This window comes from Octopus bimaculoides, chromosome 2, assembly GCF_001194135.2.
Source record: "Octopus bimaculoides isolate UCB-OBI-ISO-001 chromosome 2, ASM119413v2, whole genome shotgun sequence".
In the NCBI taxonomy this organism is placed as follows: Eukaryota; Metazoa; Mollusca; class Cephalopoda; order Octopoda; family Octopodidae; genus Octopus; species Octopus bimaculoides.
In genome coordinates, this window is record NC_068982.1 from 111,719,171 (window position 1) to 111,725,182 (window position 6,012).

Consider the following 6,012-nt stretch of genomic DNA (forward strand, 5'->3'; position numbering starts at 1 on the left):
TGATGTAATAATCACAGTTAATATATATATACATATATACATATATACGACAGGCGTCTTTCAGTTTCCGTCTACCAAATCCACTCACAAGGCTTTGGTCGGCCCGAGGCTATAGAAGACACTTGCCCAAGATGCCACGCAGTGGGACTGAACCCGGAACCATGTGGTTGGTAAGCAAGCTACTTACCACACAGCCACTCCTACGCCTAGTCATCATACACCTTTAACTCTGACGTCATTATTCACCACTAATATTGCTGTCATCACCTACTGTTAATATTCCTGTCATCACTATGAACACTGCTATTATCATTCACTATGAGTATTAATGTCTGCTTATTGTAATCTCTCACTGCTAACATCTTTGTGATCCGTGTTAACATTGCTGCATTCATTAATAAGACTGTTGTTATTAGTCCTGTTAACATATCAGTCGTATCACTCAATGTCAATATTATGATCAGTACTCCTTTAACATATCTGTCATCATTCATTGTTATCATTTCTCTCAACTCTGAATATTTGCATTTCTGCCATCATTCACCATTAACATTACTGTAATCATTCACCATTAACATAGCTGTCATCTTTCTCTGTTAACAGTGTCATCATTAAATCACTGTTAACTTTTCTGTCATCACTTATTGTCAATATTGCTGTCATCAGTAACTGCCAACATTACTGTCATCACTCACAATTAATATTACTGACATGCATCACAATTAACATAGCTGTTAACAGTTTTCATAATTCACTGTTAACTGTTTGTATAACCATAGTCTTCAGTTAATATAACTACAGTCACTCAATATTAACATAGACGCTATTACTCAATATTAAGATTGCTGTCTACATTGCTGTAATCATTAATCGTTAATACTACTCTCATCACTCATCACTCACATTACTGAAATATCCCTCCGTGTTATAAATGCAGCCGTTACTTACCACTAACATTGTAATCATCAATCGTTCACATTTTGTGATCATTCACCTGGAAATTATTGTCTTCATTCACCGTTAATATTGCTGTCATCACCACTTATATCACAGCCATCACTCTTTAATAACATTGCTGTCATTTTCCATTTCTCGCAGTTAACATCTCCCTTGTCACTCACCATTAACATCTTTTTCGACACTTACTATAAACATTGCTGTTACCCTTTTGTGATATTAATATCAAATTAAGATAATTTAGTATTAATATCACAGATATTAGTTTCAAATTTTGGCACAAAGCCAGCAATTTTAGAGGAGGAGGAGTAAGTTGATGTAATCGATCCCAATGTTTAATAGGTGTTTATTTTATCGACCCCGAAAAAATGAAAGGCAAAGTCAACCTCAGTAGAATTTGAACTTGGAACGTAAAATGTCGGAAGAAATGCCGCTAAGCATTTTACACGGCGCGCTAACGATTCTGCCTGATCACTGCCTTATTATCAGATCATTAAACATGAAATGTCCGATTTTGAACTGAAAATTTATTTTATTTTATCTCAACAAAAAGCAATGCAATTAATCAAAGTATGCACCTAAATTATCAATACAATTTTGCAATTTTACCGGTAGCTTATTTATGCCGGCAGCGAAGAATTCTGGAGAGTAAGAGGTGATGAAATCACGAAAGGCTGTTTTTGCATCTTCAGATTTAAAGTTTTTTTTCCTTGCAAAAAGTTATCTAATGCTTGGAAAGCGTGATAGTTGGTGCAAGGTCTGGTGAATATGGTAGATGATAGAGTACTTCCAAGTTCAGTTCTTGTAACTTGAGTAGCTTTATTTGGGCAACATGTTGCTGAGCATTGTCTTGCAAGAGAATTTGTCTGCCTCTATTGACCAATCTCGGTTGTTTAATTGCAAGTTCACTCATCATTTCATCCAAATGGTTGATGTATACATCAGCTGTAATTGATTTACCAGATCTCATGAAGCTGTAGTGGATGACACCAGCGCTGGACCACCAAACAGACACCATTCGCTTTTTTTTTTTTGGTGAATACTCTTTTTTGGATTGTGTATTGACACTTCGTCTCTATCGAACTCTTGCTATTGTTAAAAAGAACCCATTTTTCATCACACGTAACAATACGATGCAAAAATGGTTCGCTTTCATGCTGTGACAGCAAAGAACAACAAGTTTCAAGATGATGTGTCATTTGATGCTCGTTCAGTTCCTGTGGTACCCACTTGTCCAGCTTCTTTACCTTGCTGATTTGTTTCAGATGGTCCAATACAGCTGGAATCGAAACATCAAACCTTGCTGTTAACTCACGCGTAGTTTCCAGCTCATCCTTATCCACTTTGGTCTCAGGTCTACTACAGTGCTGACCTTTCAAGAGCAAAATCACCAGACCGGAACTTCTCAAACCATCGACGTACAGTGAGCTCATTCGCTACATCTTCCCCAAACACCTCATTGATGTTTCGAGCTGTCTGGAATGCATTGGTTCCACAATGGAACTCATATTCATAAACAACACGAATTTTTGATCTCTCCATGGGTTCACAAAAATTGATTTGCAAGAGAAAAATCACAATATAATCAGACACCATGAATTGTGTTTCGAAAAGTGATGATGTAATTCTTCAATATTGCAAAACAAAGAATTGTCAGGATAAAGCATTAGAATTAACGACTGTCAAACTTGGTGTATGAGAAAATCGGACATTTCATTCTTAATGACTTAATAATATCACATTGGTTTCAAATTTGGTACAAGGCCTACTGTTTTGGAGAGTGGATAAATCGATTACATCGACCCCAGTACTCACGTGTACTTATCAATAAGGCTCGCCACCTTATCAATAGCTTAGATATTGGTTTCAAATTTCGGCATAGGCCAGCAATTTCGGGAGAAGGGATAAGTCGATTATATCGACCCAAGTACTCAACTGCTACTTATTTTATCGATCCCGAAAAGAATGTAAGGCAAAGTCAACTTCGGCAACATTTGAACTCAGAACGTAAAAAAAAGAAAGCAGACGAAATGCAACTTCTTTTTCTCTCGGCGTGCTAACGAATCTACCAGCTCGCTGCCATATTGATGGCATCGATATTTAAACCACATAATTTCTATTTGGTATTAATATTTGTGATTATTCAAAGATAGAGTATCATCTGTTGAGGAAATTAATTACATCCACCGAGTTCAAATCCCATCGAGGTCGACCTTACCTTCAGTACTTTGACGGTCAATAAAATAAATATTATATAAGTACTAGGGTTAATTAAATCAACTATATTTCCCTTCAATTTCTATTATTATCAATGTTTATCTTTAACATCATCTATGTTAAAGTCATTGTTAACATCTCTCTAGAAATGTTAACAACTGTTCTCATCGCTACAATCGATATTATGTTGTGTTATCGTCATCGGCATATGAATATAGACATAGATGTGTGGTTAAGAAGTTCACTTTAGGACCTCATGGTTTTAGGTTCGATCCCACCGCCAGGTACTTTTGCACTCTGTCGTCTTATCTTATCGGGTCCACTAATGCATTGTATGTAGAATTTGGTCGACGGAAAAGGTATGGAAACTCGTCACAGACACATACTCTCACCTATATACATATATACGCTCGCACATACACACCAACACATACGTACGCACATATACATATAAATTCACATGCATAGATGCAAACATGTGTAAGTATATCAGTGTGTATGTAGTTGTGTTTAAATGTGTGTGTGTATATATATGTGAGCCTACATCTGTGTGTCAGTGTTTAAATTAGCATGGCCAAAAAAAAAAAAAAAGAACCAGTGCATTCGAATGCAATATTCAGGCCACACTAACTGATCTCCTCTTACACTAATGTTCACTTTACATTTCGGATTTCATTAGATCGATAAATTAATTTCTATTCAAATACTGGAGTCGATATAATTAAATAAAATAATTGACTGCGGTGCCCCAGCATGGTCGCATTTCATTAAGTGAAACTAATAAAAAAAAAAAGGAAAATTATCAGTAACCTCTATCGATTGATACAATGACTTCTTTTGATCAGAAGCGAAGCCAAATTTTGACGAGGAATCATACTATTGTTTGAGTGAGTCCCTATTATAACACTGGTACAATATGATACAAGGCAAACAAACAACCCCATGGAATTTTTTTCTGAGTTAAAAGACTAATTTCTGTCAAATGAACCATCCTTTCAAATAGTCGTTTTTATATTCATTTATATAGTGTTGTATATATGTGTGTTTATGTGTCTATTAGCGTGTTGTTTGTGTGATGTGTACATACGTGAGTGTACTTATGCCATGTGTGTTTGTATGTGCGTGTATTTGTGCGCGTATGCGTCTACGTTTATGTATATGTGTGCATTGAAGTGGTATTTAGTAATAAAACACTAAGGTGAGCTCTTGAGATTTGAAGACACGTTAACCTCTGGTGCAGTGGCAATAATAATTAAAGATACATTGCAAGATAATGCAGTATAGAACTTAAATTAACTATGGTTATATAGAGTACACACACGCACATACACACATACCCACACGCATATAATTAACAATGTTATCATATAGAAGTTCATAGGTTATATATCTGTCACAGTGTTGCAAAAGCAGAGAACCTATTAAATAGACTGCAAAGTAAATCATGGGAATACACATACAGAAGCACATTGTAGATGTGTAGCATTGTTCTGTTTATAACAATGTTAACACATTTAGACATTCAGATGTTGCAAACCTGTTATATGTCAACTAAAAATAATAAGAAAATGGAGTGTCTGCGTTGCCAGGCTACTTGAAATTGCATTAAAATTTTCTTCAAAGTACAGGCTAATGTCTAAAAAAGAGAGGGACACATTAAACCATGTAGTGTTAGATATTAAAAAAGCCTGATTGGCAGAAAACCTTTAGTCTTAGGTCTACTCAACCAGTGGAGTTTAAACTATTGCAAAAGTAGAATATAGCAACTGAGAGTAGTACAAGACAGTGATGACTGTGTCATGTTAGAAATCACCAGCTTTCAGACTATTATTAATTATAATTCTAGTTATAACGCAGAAATATATTCTAGTTATGAGCATATTGATGAATGTAGTCTGGACATATGTACTTACAATACTTGAAATGTCTCTAACTATGGAACCTCTATAAATACATATCGCACGGTTATTGATTCTATCGATTCATTCCTGATTTCCGTTAAATGTTTTGTCTCCGGTCAAGGTTAAAGGAGAAAACTTGCATCAAACGTGAGAAAACTTCAAAGATTTAATGATACAACGACTGCCCACTACACCATATATATAATATCTGATATCCTTGACATATTTGTATAACAAAACATTCAGTTATAACATTGCTGCTATCGTTATATCAAAACTAAATAGAAACAAATTCAGAAATGGATAGTAATAACAACGATTATTACAAATATCCAGAGCTTCGTAGCACCATAATACAATAAGTAAATGTTATTATTGTTGTAATGGATTTATGAGGCTACAATGTCAATGATTTGAGTATTCCTATCTTCTCTTTTTCACCTATATCTTTATTAAATGTTTAATATATGATTAACACCGCAGAACCATTAATTTTGAGGATCCTAGAGGAATGAAAGGAAAAGTTAACTTAGTCAGGATTTGAATGCAGAACGTAAAGGACAAGAATAAATACCGCAAGGCATTTTTTCAACTATTATAAAAATTCTTCCAAATTAATCGCTTCTAATAATAAAAATCATTGTTACTAAATTTTAGGCGACAGTGCTTGGCGAGTAATTCTGTCGACATGGGGAAGACTAAAAATAAATTCAACAATAGCGGGATTTGAAACCAGAACATAAAAGAATATAGAGTGGCTGTGTGGTAAGTAGCTTGCCTACCAACCACATGGTTCTGGGTTCAGTCCCACTACGTGGCACCTTGGGCAAGTGTCTTCTACTATAGCCTCGAGCCGACCAAAGCCTTGTGAGTGGATTTGGTAGACGGAAACTGAAAGAAGCCCGTCGTATATATATATATATATATATATATATAT

General features: G+C 35.2%; 1 pseudogene; it reads right to left on the minus strand.

The window, feature by feature from the left end:
• Positions 1–1,518: 1,518 nt before the first annotated feature.
• The window catches only part of LOC128247074 (histone-lysine N-methyltransferase SETMAR-like), a 22,748-nt pseudogene continuing 18,254 nt past the window's right edge, over positions 1,519–6,012 (minus strand).